This window comes from Argiope bruennichi, chromosome 1 (assembly GCF_947563725.1).
Source record: "Argiope bruennichi chromosome 1, qqArgBrue1.1, whole genome shotgun sequence".
Classification (NCBI taxonomy): domain Eukaryota; kingdom Metazoa; phylum Arthropoda; class Arachnida; order Araneae; family Araneidae; genus Argiope; species Argiope bruennichi.
In genome coordinates, this window is record NC_079151.1 from 81,081,416 (window position 1) to 81,099,741 (window position 18,326).

Below are 18,326 nucleotides of genomic sequence, written 5' to 3' on the forward strand. Positions count from 1 at the left end.
CCTCATCTACAAAAGAAATAAACGAATGAAATCAAAAGATTAATTTCGAATGGAGAATGCGCAGAGTGTGAAGGTGCTACGGTATATAAAATAATTGTTTCAACACTTACCCTATAGAGAAGGAGTGCCACCGTTGCTGAATTTTCAGTATCCAAAAAGTTTTAAATATTTCAATTTCTTCGTTTTCGCGGTTATGGGCTTCCTTCATTAGATTTTCTGATTCCGGATTCTCTTCCTTCCACTGGTTTGGCCTTTCTACTCGCCATCCTCATTCCCTAAAAATGAGAAAGAATACAGATTAAAAACAGCGACAATTAATAAATCAAACATAGAATTATAACTTACTCTGCAGGAAAGATGCTTGAACTGCGAAGAACAGTGAAAATTCAGCACGGCACTCACAACTCTCCAACAACCCACCCTCATCTACAAAAGAAATAAACGAATGAAATCAAAAGATTAATTTCAAATCGAGAATGCGCAGAGTTTGAAGGTGCTACGAAATATAAAATAATTTTTTCAACACTTACCCTATAGAGAAGGAGTGCCTCCGTTGCTGAATTTTCAGTATCCAAAACGTTTTAAATATTTCAATTTCTTCGTTTCGTCGGTTATGTGCTTCCTTCATTAGATTTTCTGAGTCCTGATTCTCTTCCTTCCCCTGGAATTGCCTTTCTACTCGCCATCCTTCGTTCTCTAAAAGAACAGAAAAAAATACAGAGTTAATAGAGCTATACTTAAAACCGTTAATTAATCAAATATACAAAATTATTACTCACTCTTCAGGAAAGAGGCTTGAACTGCGAAGGACAGTGAAAATTCAGCACGGCACTCACAACTCTCCAACAACCCACCCTCATCTACAAAATAAATAACCGAATGAAATCAAAAGATTAATTTCGAATAGAGAATGCGGAGAGTGTGAAGGTGCTACGGCATATAAAATAATTGTTTCAACACTTACCCTATAGAGAAGGAGTGCCTCCGATGCTGAATTTTCAGTATCCCAAAAATTTTAAATATTTCAATTTCTTCGTTTCCGCGGTTATGTGCTTCCTTCATTAGATTTTCTGATTCCGGATTCTCTTCCTTCCACTGGTTTGGCCTTTCTACTCGCCATCCTCATTCCCTAAAAATGAGAAAGAATACAGATTAAAAACAGCGACAAATAATAAATCAAACATAGAATTATTACTTACTCTGCAGGAAAGATGCTTGAACTGCGAAGAACAGTGAAAATTCAGCATGGCACTCACAACTCTCCAACAACCCACCCTCCTCTACAAAAGAAATAAACGAATGAAATCAAAAGAGTAATTTCGAATCGAGAATGCGCAGAGTTTGAAGGTGCTACGGAATATAAAAAAATTGATTCAATTTTACCCTATAGAGAAGGAGTGCCTCCGTTGCTGAATTTTCAGTATCCAAAAAGTTTTAAATATTTCAATTTCTTCGTTTCCGCGGTTATGGGCTTCCTTCATTAGATTTTCTGATTCCGGATTCTCTTCCTTCCACTGGTTTGGCCTTTCTACGCGCCATCCTCATTCCCTAAAAATGAGAAAGAATACAGATTAAAAACAGCGAAAATTAATAAATCAAACATAGAATTATTACTTCCTCTGCAGGAAAGATGCTTGAACTGCGAAGAACAGTGAAAATTCAGCATGGCACTCACAACTCTCCAACAACCCACCCTCATCTACAAAAGAAATAAACGAATGAAATCAAAAGATTAATTTCGAATCGAGAATGCGCAGAGTTTGAAGGTGCTACGGAATATAAAATAATTTTTTCAACACTTACCCTATAGAGAAGAAGTGCCTCCGTTTCTGAATTTTCAGTATCCGAAGAGTTTTAAATATTTCAATTTCTTCGTTTCGTCGGTTATGTGCTTCCTTCATTAGATTTTCTGAGTCCAGATTCTCTTCCTTCCTCTGGATTCGCCTTTCTACTCGCCATCCTTCGTTCTCTAAAAGAAGAGAAACAAATACAGAGTTAATAGAGCTATACTTAAAACCGTTAATTAATCAAATATACAAAATTATGACTGACTCTTCAGGAAAGAGGCTTGAACTGCGAAGGACAGTGAAAATTCAGCACGGCACTCACAACTCTCCAACAACCCACCCTCATCTACAAAAGAAATAAACGAATGAAATAAAAAGATTAATTTCGAATAGAGAATGCGCAGAGTGTGAAGTTGCTACGGTATATAAAATAATTGTTTCAACACTTACCCTATAGAGAAGGAGTTCCTCCGTTGCTGAATTTTCAGTATCCAAAAAGGTTTTAAATATTTCAATTTCTTCGTTTCCGCGGTTATGTGCATAATTCATTAGATTTTCTGATTCCGGATTCTCTTCCTTCCCCTTGTTTGGCCTTTCTACTCGCCATCCTCATTCCCTAAAAATGAGAAAGAATACAGATTAAAAACAGCGACAATTAATAAATCAAACATAGAATTATTACTTACTCTGCAGGAAAGATGCTTGAACTGCGAAGGACAGTGAAAATTCAGCACGGCACTCACAACTCTCCAACAACCCACCCTCATCTACAAAAGAAATAAAAGAATGAAATCAAAAGATTAATTTCGAATCGAGAATGCGCAGAGTTTGAAGGTGCTACGGAATATAAAATAATTTTTTCAACACTTACCCTATAGAGAAGAAGTGCCTCCGTTGCTGAATTTTCAGTATCCAAAAAGTTTTAAATATTTCAATTTCTTCGTTTCGTCGGTTATGTGCTTCCTTCATTAGATTTTCTGCGTCCAGATTCTCTTCCTTCCCCTGGATTTGCCTTTCTACTCGCCATCCTTCGTTCTCTAAAAGAAGAGAAACAAATACAGAGTTAATAGAGCTATACTTAAAACCGTTAATTAATCAATTATACAAAATTATTACTCACTCTTCAGGAAAGAGGCTTGAACTTCGAAGGACAGTGAAAATTCAGCACGGCACTCACAACTCTCCAACAACCCACCCTCATCTACAAAATAAATAACCGAATGAAATCAAAAGATTAATTTCGAATAGAGAATGCGGAGAGTGTGAAGGTGCTACGGCATATAAAATAATTGTTTCAACACTTACCCTATAGAGAAGGAGTGCCTCCGATGCTGAATTTTCAGTATCCCAAAAATTTTAAATATTTCAATTTCTTCGTTTCCGCGGTTATGTGCTTCCTTCATTAGATTTTCTGATTCCGGATTCTCTTCCTTCCACTGGTTTGGCCTTTCTACTCGCCATCCTCATTCCCTAAAAATGAGAAAGAATACAGATTAAAAACAGCGACAAATAATAAATCAAACATAGAATTATTACTTACTCTGCAGGAAAGATGCTTGAACTGCGAAGAACAGTGAAAATTCAGCATGGCACTCACAACTCTCCAACAACCCACCCTCCTCTACAAAAGAAATAAACGAATGAAATCAAAAGAGTAATTTCGAATCGAGAATGCGCAGAGTTTGAAGGTGCTACGGAATATAAAAAAATTGATTCAATTTTACCCTATAGAGAAGGAGTGCCTCCGTTGCTGAATTTTCAGTATCCAAAAAGTTTTAAATATTTCAATTTCTTCGTTTCCGCGGTTATGGGCTTCCTTCATTAGATTTTCTGATTCCGGATTCTCTTCCTTCCACTGGTTTGGCCTTTCTACGCGCCATCCTCATTCCCTAAAAATGAGAAAGAATACAGATTAAAAACAGCGAAAATTAATAAATCAAACATAGAATTATTACTTCCTCTGCAGGAAAGATGCTTGAACTGCGAAGAACAGTGAAAATTCAGCATGGCACTCACAACTCTCCAACAACCCACCCTCATCTACAAAAGAAATAAACGAATGAAATCAAAAGATTAATTTCGAATCGAGAATGCGCAGAGTTTGAAGGTGCTACGGAATATAAAATAATTTTTTCAACACTTACCCTATAGAGAAGAAGTGCCTCCGTTTCTGAATTTTCAGTATCCGAAAAGTTTTAAATATTTCAATTTCTTCGTTTCGTCGGTTATGTGCTTCCTTCATTAGATTTTCTGAGTTCAGATTCTCTTCCTTCCTCTGGATTCGCCTTTCTACTCGCCATCCTTCGTTCTCTAAAAGAAGAGAAACAAATACAGAGTTAATAGAGCTATACTTAAAACCGTTAATTAATCAAATATACAAAATTATGACTGACTCTTCAGGAAAGAGGCTTGAACTGCGAAGGACAGTGAAAATTCAGCACGGCACTCACAACTCTCCAACAACCCACCCTCATCTACAAAAGAAATAAACGAATGAAATAAAAAGATTAATTTCGAATAGAGAATGCGCAGAGTGTGAAGTTGCTACGGTATATAAAATAATTGTTTCAACACTTACCCTATAGAGAAGGAGTTCCTCCGTTGCTGAATTTTCAGTATCCAAAAAGGTTTTAAATATTTCAATTTCTTCGTTTCCGCGGTTATGTGCATAATTCATTAGATTTTCTGATTCCGGATTCTCTTCCTTCCCCTTGTTTGGCCTTTCTACTCGCCATCCTCATTCCCTAAAAATGAGAAAGAATACAGATTAAAAACAGCGACAATTAATAAATCAAACATAGAATTATTACTTACTCTGCAGGAAAGATGCTTGAACTGCGAAGGACAGTGAAAATTCAGCACGGCACTCACAACTCTCCAACAACCCACCCTCATCTACAAAAGAAATAAAAGAATGAAATCAAAAGATTAATTTCGAATCGAGAATGCACAGAGTTTGAAGGTGCTACGGAATATAAAATAATTTTTTCAACACTTACCCTATAGAGAAGAAGTGCCTCCGTTGCTGAATTTTCAGTATCCAAAAAGTTTTAAATATTTCAATTTCTTCGTTTCGTCGGTTATGTGCTTCCTTCATTAGATTTTCTGCGTCCAGATTCTCTTCCTTCCCCTGGATTTGCCTTTCTACTCGCCATCCTTCGTTCTCTAAAAGAAGAGAAACAAATACAGAGTTAATAGAGCTATACTTAAAACCGTTAATTAATCAATTATACAAAATTATTACTCACTCTTCAGGAAAGAGGCTTGAACTTCGAAGGACAGTGAAAATTCAGCACGGCACTCACAACTCTCCAACAACCCACCCTCATCTAGAAAAGAAATAAACGAATGAAATGAAAAGATTAATTTCGAATGGAGAATGCTCAGAGTGTGAAGGTGCTACGGTATATAAAATAATTTTTTCAAACTTTACCCTATAGAGAAGAAGTGCCTCCGTTGCTGAATTTTCAGTATCCAAAAAGATTTAAATATTTCAATTTCTTTCTTTCGTCGGTTATGTGCTTACTTCATTAGATTTTCTGATTCCGGATTCTCTTCCTTCCACTGGTTTGGCCTTTCTACTCGACATCCTCATTCCCTAAAAATGAGAAAGAATACAGATTAAAAACAGCGACAATTAATAAATCAAACATAGAATTATTACTTACTCTGCAGGAAAGATGCTTGAACTGCGAAGGACAGTGAAAATTCAGCACGGCACTCACAACTCTCCAACAACCCACCCTCATCTACAAAAGAAATAAACGAATGAAATCAAAAGATTAATTTCGAATGGAGAATGCGCAGAGTGTGAAGGTGCTACGGTATATAAAATAATTGTTTCAACACTTACCCTATAGATTAGGAGTGCCTCCGTTGCTGAATTTTCAGTATCCAAAAAGTTTTAAATATTTCAATTTCTTCGTTTCCGCGGTTAAGGGCTTCCTTCATTAGATTTTCTGATTCCGGATTCTCTTCCTTCCACTGGTTTGGCCTTTCTACTCGCCATCCACATTCCCTAAAAATGAGAAAGAATACAGATTAAAAACAGCGACAATTAATAAATCAAACATAGAATTATTACTTACTCTGCAGGAAAGATGCTTGAACTGCGAAGGACAGTGAAAATTCAGCACGGCACTCACAACTCTCCAACAACCCACCCTCATCTACAAAAGAAATAAAAGAATGAAATCAAAAGATTAATTTCGAATCGAGAATGCGCAGAGTTTGAAGGTGCTACGGAATATAAAATAATTTTTTCAACACTTACCCTATAGAGAAGAAGTGCCTCCGTTGCTGAATTTTCAATATCCAAAAAGATTTAAATATTTCAATTTCTTCGTTTCGTCGGTTATGTGCTTCCTTCCTTAGATTTTCTGAGTCCAGATTCTCTTCCTTCCCCTGGATTTGCCTTTCTACTCGCCATCCTTCGTTCTCTAAAAGAAGAGAAACAAATACAGAGTTAATAGAGCTATACTTAAAACCGTTAATTAATCAATTATACAAAATTATTACTCACTCTTCAGGAAAGAGGCTTGAACTGCGAAGGACAGTGAAAATTCAGCACGGCACTCACAACTCTCCAACAACGCACCCTCATCTACAAAAGAAATAAACGAATGAAATCAAAAGATTAATTTCGAATGGAGAATGCGCAGAGTGTGAAGGTGCTACGGTATATAAAATAATTGTTTCAACACTTACCCTATAGAGAAGGAGTGCCTCCGTTGCTGAATTTTCAGTATCCAAAAAGATTTAAATATTTCAATTTCTTTCTTTCGTCGGTTATGTGCTTACTTCATTAGATTTTCTGATTCCGGATTCTCTTCCTTCCACTGGTTTGGCCTTTCTACTCGACATCCTCATTCCCTAAAAATGAGAAAGAATACAGATTAAAAACAGCGACAATTAATAAATCAAACATAGAATTATTACTTACTCTGCAGGAAAGATGCTTGAACTGCGAAGGACAGTGAAAATTCAGCACGGCACTCACAACTCTCCAACAACCCACCCTCATCTACAAAAGAAATAAACGAATGAAATCAAAAGATTAATTTCGAATGGAGAATGCGCAGAGTGTGAAGGTGCTACGGTATATAAAATAATTGTTTCAACACTTACCCTATAGAGAAGAAGTGCCTCCGTTGCTGAATTTTCAGTATCCAAAAAGTTTTAAATATTTCAATTTCTTCGTTTCCGCGGTTAAGGGCTTCCTTCATTAGATTTTCTGATTCCGGATTCTCTTCCTTCCACTGGTTTGGCCTTTCTACTCGCCATCCACATTCCCTAAAAATGAGAAAGAATACAGATTAAAAACAGCGACAATTAATAAATCAAACATAGAATTATTACTTACTCTGCAGGAAAGATGCTTGAACTGCGAAGAACAGTGAAAATTCAGCATGGCACTCACAACTCTCCAACAACCCACCCTCATCTACAAAAGAAATAAACGAATAAAATCAAAAGAGTAATTTCGAATCGAAAATGCGCAGAGTTTGAAGGTGCTACGGAATATAAAAAAATTGTTTCAACACTTACCCTATAGAGAAGGAGTGCCTCCGCTGCTGAATTTTCAATATCCAAAAAGATTTAAATATTTCAATTTCTTCGTTTCGTCGGTTATGTGCTTCCTTCCTTAGATTTTCTGAGTCCAGATTCTCTTCCTTCCCCTGGATTCGCCTTTCTACTCGCCATCCTTCGTTCTCTAAAAGAAGAGAAACAAATACAGAGTTAATAGAGCTATACTTAAAACCGTTAATTAATCAAATATACAAAATTATTACTGACTCTTCAGGAAAGAGGCTTGAACTGCGAAGGACAGTGAAAATTCAGCACGGCACTCACAACTCTCCAACAACCCACCCTCATCTACAAAAGAAATAAACGAATGAAATCAAAAGATTAATTTCGAATCGAGAATGCGCAGAGTGTGAAGTTGCTACGGTATATAAAATAATTGTTTCAACACTTACCCTATAGAGAAGGAGTGCCTCCGTTGCTGAATTTTCAGTATCCAAAAAGGTTTTAAATATTTCAATTTCTTCGTTTCCGCGGTTATGTGCATAATTCATTAGATTTTCTGATTCCGGATTCTCTTCCTTCCCCTTGTTTGGCCTTTCTACTCGCCATCCTCATTCCCTAAAAATGAGAAAGAATACAGATTAAAAACAGCGACAATTAATAAATCAAACATAGAATTATTACTTACTCTGCAGGAAAGATGCTTGAACTGCGAAGGACAGTGAAAATTCAGCACGGCACTCACAACTCTCCAACAACCCACCCTCATCTACAAAAGAAATAAAAGAATGAAATCAAAAGATTAATTTCGAATCGAGAATGCGCAGAGTTTGAAGGTGCTACGGAATATAAAATAATTTTTTCAACACTTACCCTATAGAGAAGAAGTGCCTCCGTTGCTGAATTTTCAATATCCAAAAAGATTTAAATATTTCAATTTCTTCGTTTCGTCGGTTATGTGCTTCCTTCCTTAGATTTTCTGAGTCCAGATTCTCTTCCTTCCCCTGGATTTGCCTTTCTACTCGCCATCCTTCGTTCTCTAAAAGAAGAGAAACAAATACAGAGTTAATAGAGCTATACTTAAAACCGTTAATTAATCAATTATACAAAATTATTACTCACTCTTCAGGAAAGAGGCTTGAACTGCGAAGGACAGTGAAAATTCAGCACGGCACTCACAACTCTCCAACAACGCACCCTCATCTACAAAAGAAATAAACGAATGAAATCAAAAGATTAATTTCGAATGGAGAATGCGCAGAGTGTGAAGGTGCTACGGTATATAAAATAATTGTTTCAACACTTACCCTATAGAGAAGGAGTGCCTCCGTTGCTGAATTTTCAGTATCCAAAAAGATTTAAATATTTCAATTTCTTTCTTTCGTCGGTTATGTGCATACTTCATTAGATTTTCTGATTCCGGATTCTCTTCCTTCCACTGGTTTGGCCTTTCTACTCGACATCCTCATTCCCTAAAAATGAGAAAGAATACAGATTAAAAACAGCGACAATTAATAAATCAAACATAGAATTATTACTTACTCTGCAGGAAAGATGCTTGAACTGCGAAGGACAGTGAAAATTCAGCACGGCACTCACAACTCTCCAACAACCCACCCTCATCTACAAAAGAAATAAACGAATGAAATCAAAAGATTAATTTCGAATGGAGAATGCGCAGAGTGTGAAGGTGTTACGGTATATAAAATAATTGTTTCAACACTTACCCTATAGATTAGGAGTGCCTCCGTTGCTGAATTTTCAGTATCCAAAAAGTTTTAAATATTTCAATTTCTTCGTTTCCGCGGTTAAGGGCTTCCTTCATTAGATTTTCTGATTCCGGATTCTCTTCCTTCCACTGGTTTGGCCTTTCTACTCGCCATCCACATTCCCTAAAAATGAGAAAGAATACAGATTAAAAACAGCGACAATTAATAAATCAAACATAGAATTATTACTTACTCTGCAGGAAAGATGCTTGAACTGCGAAGAACAGTGAAAATTCAGCATGGCACTCACAACTCTCCAACAACCCACCCTCATCTACAAAAGAAATAAACGAATAAAATCAAAAGAGTAATTTCGAATCGAAAATGCGCAGAGTTTGAAGGTGCTACGGAATATAAAAAAATTGTTTCAACACTTACCCTATAGAGAAGGAGTGCCTCCGCTGCTGAATTTTCAATATCCAAAAAGATTTAAATATTTCAATTTCTTCGTTTCGTCGGTTATGTGCTTCCTTCCTTAGATTTTCTGAGTCCAGATTCTCTTCCTTCCCCTGGATTCGCCTTTCTACTCGCCATCCTTCGTTCTCTAAAAGAAGAGAAACAAATACAGAGTTAATAGAGCTATACTTAAAACCGTTAATTAATCAAATATACAAAATTATTACTGACTCTTCAGGAAAGAGGCTTGAACTGCGAAGGACAGTGAAAATTCAGCACGGCACTCACAACTCTCCAACAACCCACCCTCATCTACAAAAGAAATAAACGAATGAAATCAAAAGATTAATTTCGAATCGAGAATGCGCAGAGTGTGAAGTTGCTACGGTATATAAAATAATTGTTTCAACACTTACCCTATAGAGAAGGAGTGCCTCCGTTGCTGAATTTTCAGTATCCAAAAAGGTTTTAAATATTTCAATTTCTTCGTTTCCGCGGTTATGTGCATAATTCATTAGATTTTCTGATTCCGGATTCTCTTCCTTCCCCTTGTTTGGCCTTTCTACTCGCCATCCTCATTCCCTAAAAATGAGAAAGAATACAGATTAAAATCAGCGACAATTAATAAATCAAACATAGAATTATTACTTACTCTGCAGGAAAGATGCTTGAACTGCGAAGGACAGTGAAAATTCAGCACGGCACTCACAACTCTCCAACAACCCACCCTCATCTACAAAAGAAATAAAAGAATGAAATCAAAAGATTAATTTCGAATCGAGAATGCGCAGAGTTTGAAGGTGCTACGGAATATAAAATAATTTTTTCAACACTTACCCTATAGAGAAGAAGTGCCTCCGTTGCTTAATTTTCAATATCCAAAAAGATTTAAATATTTCAATTTCTTCGTTTCGTCGGTTATGTGCTTCCTTCCTTAGATTTTCTGAGTCCAGATTCTCTTCCTTCCCCTGGATTTGCCTTTCTACTCGCCATCCTTCGTTCTCTAAAAGAAGAGAAACAAATACAGAGTTAATAGAGCTATACTTAAAACCGTTAATTAATCAAATATACAAAATTATTACTCACTCTTCAGGAAAGAGGCTTGAACTGCGAAGGACAGTGAAAATTCAGCACGGCACTCACAACTCTCCAACAACGCACCCTCATCTACAAAAGAAATAAACGAATGAAATCAAAAGATTAATTTCGAATGGAGAATGCGCAGAGTGTGAAGGTGCTACGGTATATAAAATAATTGTTTCAACACTTACCCTATAGAGAAGGAGTGCCTCCGTTGCTGAATTTTCAGTATCCAAAAAGTTTTAAATATTTCAATTTCTTCGTTTCCGCGGTTATGGGGTTCCTTCATTAGATTTTCTGATTCCGGATTCTCTTCCTTCCACTGGTTTGGCCTTTCTACTCGCCATCCTCATTCCCTAAAAATGAGAAAGAATACAGATTAAAAACAGCGACAATTAATAAATCAAACATAGAATTATTATTTACTCTGCAGGAAAGATGCTTGAACTGCGAAGAACAGTGAAAATTCAGCATGGCACTCACAACTCTCCAACAACCCACCCTCATCTACAAAAGAAATAAACGAATAAAATCAAAAGAGTAATTTCGAATCGAGAATGCGCAGAGTTTGAAGGTGCTACGGAATATAAAAAAATTGTTTCAACACTTACCCTATAGAGAAGGAGTGCCTCCGCTGCTGAATTTTCAATATCCAAAAAGATTTAAATATTTCAATTTCTTCGTTTCGTCGGTTATGTGCTTCCTTCCTTAGATTTTCTGAGTCCAGATTCTCTTCCTTCCCCCGGATTTGCCTTTCTACTCGCCATCCTTCGTTCTCTAAAAGAAGAGAAACAAATACAGAGTTAATAGAGCTATACTTAAAACCGTTAATTAATCAAATATACAAAATTATTACTCACTCTTCAGGAAAGAGGCTTGAACTGCGAAGGACAGTGAAAATTCAGCACGGCACTCACAACTCTCCAACAACGCACCTTCATCTACAAAAGAAATAAACGAATGAAATCAAAAGATTAATTTCGAATCGAGAATGCGTAGAGTGTGAATTTGCTACGGAATATAAAATAATTGTTTCAACACTTACCCTATAGAGAAGGAGTGCCTCCGTTGCTGAATTTTCAGTATCCAAAAAGTTTTAAATATTTCAATTTCTTCGTTTCCGCGGTTATGTGCTTCCTTCATTAGATTTTCTGATTCCGGATTCACTTCCTTCCACTGGTTTGGCCTTTCTACTCGCCATCCTCATTCCCTAAAAATGAGAAAGAATACAGATTAAAAACAGCGACAATTAATAAATCAAACATAGAATTATTACTTACTCTGCAGGAAAGATGCTTGAACTGCGAAGGACAGTGAAAATTTAGCACGGCACTCACAACTCTCCAACAACCCACCCTCATCTACAAAAGAAATAAACGAATGAAATCAAAAGATTAATTTCGAATGGAGAATGCGCAGAGTGTGAAGGTGCTACGGTATATAAAATAATTGTTTCAACACTTACCCTATAGATTAGGAGTGCCTCCGTTGCTGAATTTTCAGTATCCAAAAAGTTTTAAATATTTCAATTTCTTCGTTTCCGCGGTTATGGGCTTCCTTCATTAGATTTTCTGATTCCGGATTCTCTTCCTTCCACTGGTTTGGCCTTTCTACTCGCCATCCTCATTCCCTAAAAATGAGAAAGAATACAGATTAAAAACAGCGACAATTAATAAATCAAACATAGAATTATTACTTACTCTGCAGGAAAGATGCTTGAACTGCGAAGAACAGTGAAAATTCAGCACGGCACTCACAACTCTCCAACAAATCACCCTCATCTACAAAAGAAATAAACGAATGAAATCAAAAGATTAATTTCGAATCGAGAATGCGCAGAGTGTGAAGGTGCTAAGGTATATAAATTAATTGTTTCAACACTTACCCTATAGAGAAGGAGTGCCTCCGTTGCTGAATTTTCAGTATCCAAAAAGTTTTAAATATTCCAATTTCTTCGTTTCCGCGGTTATGTGCTTCCTTCATTAGATTTTCTGATTCCGGATTCTCTTCCTTCCACTGGTTTGGCCTTTCTACTCGCCATCCTCATTCCCTAAAAATGAGAAAGAATACAGATTAAAAACAGCGACAATTAATAAAGCAAACATAGAATTATTACTTACTCTGCAGGAAAGATGCTTGAACTGCGAAGAACAGTGAAAATTCAGCACGGCACTCACAACTCTCCAACAACCCACCCTCATCTACAAAAGAAATAAACGAATGAAATCAAAAGATTAATTTCGAATCGAGAATGCGCAGAGTTTGAAGGTGCTACGGAATATAAAATAATTTTTTCAACACTTACCCTATAGAGAAGAAGTGCCTCCGTTTCTGAATTTTCAGTATCTAAAAAGTTTTAAATATTTCAATTTCTTCGTTTCGTCGGTTATGTGCTTCCTTCATTAGATTTTCTGAGTCCAGATTCTCTTCCTTCCCCTGGATTTGCCTTTCTACTCGCCATCCTTCGTTCTCTAAAAGAAGAGAAACAAATACAAAGTTAATAGAGCTATACTTTAAACCGTTAATTAATCAAATATACAAAATTATTACTCACTCTTCAGGAAAGAGGCTTGAACTGCGAAGGACAGTGAAAATTCAGCACGGCACTCACAACTCTCCAACAACCCACCCTCATCTACAAAATAAATTAAGCAATGAAATCAAAAGATTAATTTCGAATAGAGAATGCGCAGAGTGTGAAGGTGCTACGGTATATAAAATAATTGTTTCAACACTTACCCTATAGAGAAGAAGTGCCTCCGTTGCTGAATTTTCAGTATCCAAAAAGTTTTAAATATTTCAATTTCTTCGTTTCCGCGGTTATGTGCTTCCTTCATTAGATTTTCTGATTCCGGATTCTCTTCCTTCCACTGGTTTGGCCTTTCTACTCGCCATCCTCATTCCCTAAAAATGAGAAAGAATACAGATTAAAAACAGCGACAATTAATAAATAAAACATAGAATTATTACTTACTCTGCACGAAAAATGCTTGAACTGCGAGGGACAGTGAAAATTCAGCATGGCACTCACAACTCTCCAACAACACACCCTCATCTACAAAAGAAATAAAAGAATGAAATCAAAAGATTAATTTCGAATTGAGAATGCACAGAGTGTGAAGGTGCTAAGGTATATAAAATAATTGTTTCAACACTTACCCTATAGAGAAGGAGTGCCTCCGTTGCTGAATTTTCAGTATCCAAAAAGTTTTAAATATTTCAATTTCTTCGTTTCCGCGGTTATGTGCTTCCTTCATTAGATTTTCTGATTCCGGATTCTCTTCCTTCCACTGGTTGGGCCTTTCTACTCGCCATCCTCATTCCCTAAAAATGAGAAAGTATAAAGATTAAAAACAGCGACAATTAATAAATCAAACATAGAATTATTACTTACTCTGCAGGAAAGATGCTTGAACTGCGAAGGACAGTGAAAATTCAGCACGGCACTCACAACTCTCCAACAACCCACCCTCATCTAAAAAAGAAATAAACGAATGAAATCAAAAGATTAATTTCGAATGGAGAATGCGCAGAGTGTGAAGGTGCTAAGGTATATAAAATAATTGTTTCAACACTTACCCTATAGAGAAGGAGTGCCTCCATTGCTGAATTTTCAGTATCCAAAAAGTTTTAAATATTTCAATTTCTTCGTTTCCGCGGTTATGGGCTTCCTTCATTAGATTTTCTTATTCCCGATTCTCTTCCTTCCACTGGTTTGGCCTTTCTACTCGCCATCCTCATTCCCTAAAAATGAGAAAGAATACAGATTAAAAACAGCGACAATTAATAAATCAAACATAGAATTATTACTTACTCTGCAGGAAACATGCTTGAACTGCGAAGAACAGTGAAAATTCAGCACGGCACTCACAACTCTCCAACAAATCACCCTCATCTACAAAAGAAATAAACGAATGAAATCAAAAGATTAATTTCGAATCGAGAATGCGCAGAGTGTGAAGGTGCTAAGGTATATAAAATAATTGTTTCAACACTTACCCTATAGAGAAGGAGTGCCTCCGTTGCTGAATTTTCAGTATCCAAAAAGTTTTAAATATTTCAATTTCTTCGTTTCGTCGGTTCTGTGCTTCCTTCATTAGATTTTCTGAGTCCAGATTCTCTTCCTTCCCCTGGATTTGCCTTTCTACTCGCCATCCTTCGTTCTCTAAAAGTAGAGAAACAAATACAGAGTTAATAGAGCTATACTTAAAACCGTTAATTAATCAAATATACAAAATTATTACTCACTCTTCAGGAAAGAGGCTTGAACTGCGAAGGACAGTGAAAATTCAGCACGGCACTCACAACTCTTCAACAACCCACCCTCATCTACAAAATAAATAAACGAATGAAATAAAAAGATTAATTTCGAATAGAGAATGCGCAGAGTGTGAAGGTGCTACGGCATATAAAATAATGGTTTCAACATTTACCCTATAGAGAAGGAGTGCCTCCGTTTCTGAATTTTCAGTATCCCAAAAGTTTTAAATATTTCAATTTCTTCGTTTCCGCGGTTATGTGCTTCCTTCATTAGATTTTCTGATTCCGGATTCTCTTCCTTCCACTGGTTTGGCCTTTCTACTCGCCATCCTCATTCCCTAAAAATGAGAAAGTATAAAGATTAAAAACATCGACAATTAATAAATCAAACATAGAATTATTACTTACTCTGCACGAAAAATGCTTGAACTGCGAAGGACAGTGAAAATTCAGCACGGCACTCACAGCTCTCCAACAACCCACCCTCATCTACAAAAGAAATAAACGAATGAAATCAAAAGATTAATTTCGAATCGAGAATGCGCAGAGTGTGAAGGTGCTAAGGTATATAAAATAATTGTTTCAACACTTACCCTATAGAGAAGGAGTGCCTCCGTTGCTGAATTTTCAGTATCCAAAAAGTTTTAAATATTTCAATTTCTTCGTTTCCGCGGTTATGTGCTTCCTTCATTAGATTTTCTGATTCCGGATTCTCTTCCTTCCACTGGTTTGGCCTTTCTACTCGCCATCCTCATTCCCTAAAAATGAGAAAGAATACAGATTAAAAACAGCGACAATTAATAAATCAAACATAGAATTATTACTTACTCTGCAGGAAAGATGCTTGAACTGCGTAGAACAGTGAAAATTCAGCACAGCACTCACAACTCTCCAACAAATCACCCTCATCTACAAAAGAAATAAACGAATGAAATCAAAAGATTAATTTCGAATCGAGAATGCGCAGAGCGTGAAGGTGCTAAGGTATATAAAATAATTGTTTCAACACTTACCCTATAGAGAAGGAGTGCCTCCGTTGCTGAATTTTCAGTATCCAAAAAGTTTTAAATATTTCAATTTCTTCGTTTCGTCGGTTCTGTGCTTCCTTCATTAGATTTTCTGAGTCCAGATTCTCTTCCTTCCCCTGGATTTGCCTTTCTACTCGCCATCCTTCGTTCTCTAAAAGTAGAGAAACAAATACAGAGTTAATAGAGCTATACTTAAAACCGTTAATTAATCAAATATACAAAATTATTACTCACTCTTCAGGAAAGAGGCTTGAACTGCGAAGGACAGTGAAAATTCAGCACGGCACTCACAACTCTCCAACAACCCACCCTCATCTACAAAAGAAATAAACGAATGAAATCAAAAGATTAATTTCGAATGGAGAATGCGCAGAGTGTGAAGGTGCTAAGGTATATAAAATAATTGTTTCAACACTTACCCTATAGAGAAGGAGTGCCTCCGTTGCTGAATTTTCAGTATCCAAAAAGTTTTAAATATTTCAATTTCTTCGTTTCCGCGGTTATGGGCTTCCTTCATTAGATTTTCTTATTCCCGATTCTCTTCCTTCCACTGGTTTGGCCTTTCTACTCGCCATCCTCATTCCCTAAAAATGAGAAAGAATACAGATTAAAAACAGCGACAATTAATAAATCAAACATAGAATTATTACTTACTCTGCAGGAAAGATGCTTGAACTGCGAAGAACAGTGAAAATTCAGCACGGCACTCACAACTCTCCAACAAATCACCCTCATCTACTTAAGAAATAAACGAATGAAATCAAAAGATTAATTTCGAATGGAGAATGCGCAGAGTGTGAAGGTGCTACGGTATATAAAATAATTGTTTCAACACTTACCCTATAGAGAAGGCGTGCCTCCGTTGCTGAATTTTCAGTATCTAAAAAGTTTTAAATATTTCAATTTCTTCGTTTCCGCGGTTATGTGCTTCCTTCATTAGATTTTCTGATTCCGGATTCTCTTCCTTCCACTTGTTTGGCCTTTCTACTCGCCATCCTCATTCCCTAAAAATGAGAAAGAATAAAGATTACAAAGAGCGACAATTAATAAATCAAACATAGAATTATTTCTAACTCTGCACGAAAAATGCTTGAACTGCGAAGGACAGTGAAAATTCAGCACGGCACTCACAACTCTCCAACAACCCACCCTCATCTACAAAAGAAATAAACGAATGAAATCAAAAGATTAATTTCGAATGGAGAATGCGCAGAGTGTGAAGGTGCTACGGTATATAAAATAATTGTTTCAACACTTACCCTAAAGAGAAGGAGTGCCTCCGTTGCTGAATTTTCAGTATCCAAAAAGATTTAAATATTTCAATTTCTTTCTTTCGTCGGTTATGTGCTTCCTTCATTAGATTTTCTGATTCCGGATTCTCTTCCTTCCACTGGTTTGGCCTTTCTACTCGCCATCCTCATTCCCTAAAAATGAGAAAGAATACAGATTAAAAACAGCGACAATTAATAAATCAAACATAGAATTATTACTTACTCTGCAGGAAAGATGCTTGAACTGCGAAGGACAGTGAAAATTCAGCACGGCACTCACAACTCTCCAACAACCCACCCTCATCTACAAAAGAAATAAACGAATGAAATCAAAAGATTAATTTCGAATCGAGAATGCTCAGAGTTTGAAGGTGCTACGGAATATAAAATATTTTTTTCCACACTTACCCTATAGAGAAGAAGTGCCTCCTTTGCTGAATTTTCAGTATCCAAAAAGATTTAAATATTTCAATTTCTTCGTTTCGTCGGTTATGTGCTTCCTTCATTAGATTTTCTGAGTCCAGATTCTCTTCCTTTCCCTGGATTTGCCTTTCTACTCGAAATCCTTCGTTCTCTAAAAGAAGAGAAACAAATACAGAGTTAATAGAGCTATACTTAAAACCGTTAATTAATCAAATATACAAAATTATTACTCACTCTTCAGGAAAGAGGCTTGAACTGCGAAGGACACTGAAAATTCAGCACGGCACTCACAACTCTCCAACAACCCACCCTCATCTACAAAAGAAATAAACGAATGAAATCAAAAGATTAATTTCGAATCGAGAATGCGCAGAGATTGAAGGTGAGACGGAATATAAAATAATTTTTTCAAACTTTACCCTATAGAGAAGAAGACCCTCCGTTGCTGAATTTTCAGTATCCAAAAAGATTTAAATATTTCAATTTCTTTCTTTCGTCGGTTATGTGCTTCCTTCATTAGATTTTCTGATTCCGGATTCTCTTCCTTCCACTGGTTTGGCCTTTCTACTCGCCATCCTCATTCCCTAAAAATGAAAAAGAATACAGATTAAAAAGAGCGACAATTAATAAATCAAACATAGAATTATTACTTACTCTGCAGTAAAGAGGCTTGAACTGCGAAGGACAGTGAAAATTCAGCACGGCACTCACTACTGTCCAACAACCCACCCTCATCTACAAAAGAAATAAACGAATGAAATCAAAAGATTAATTTCGAATCGA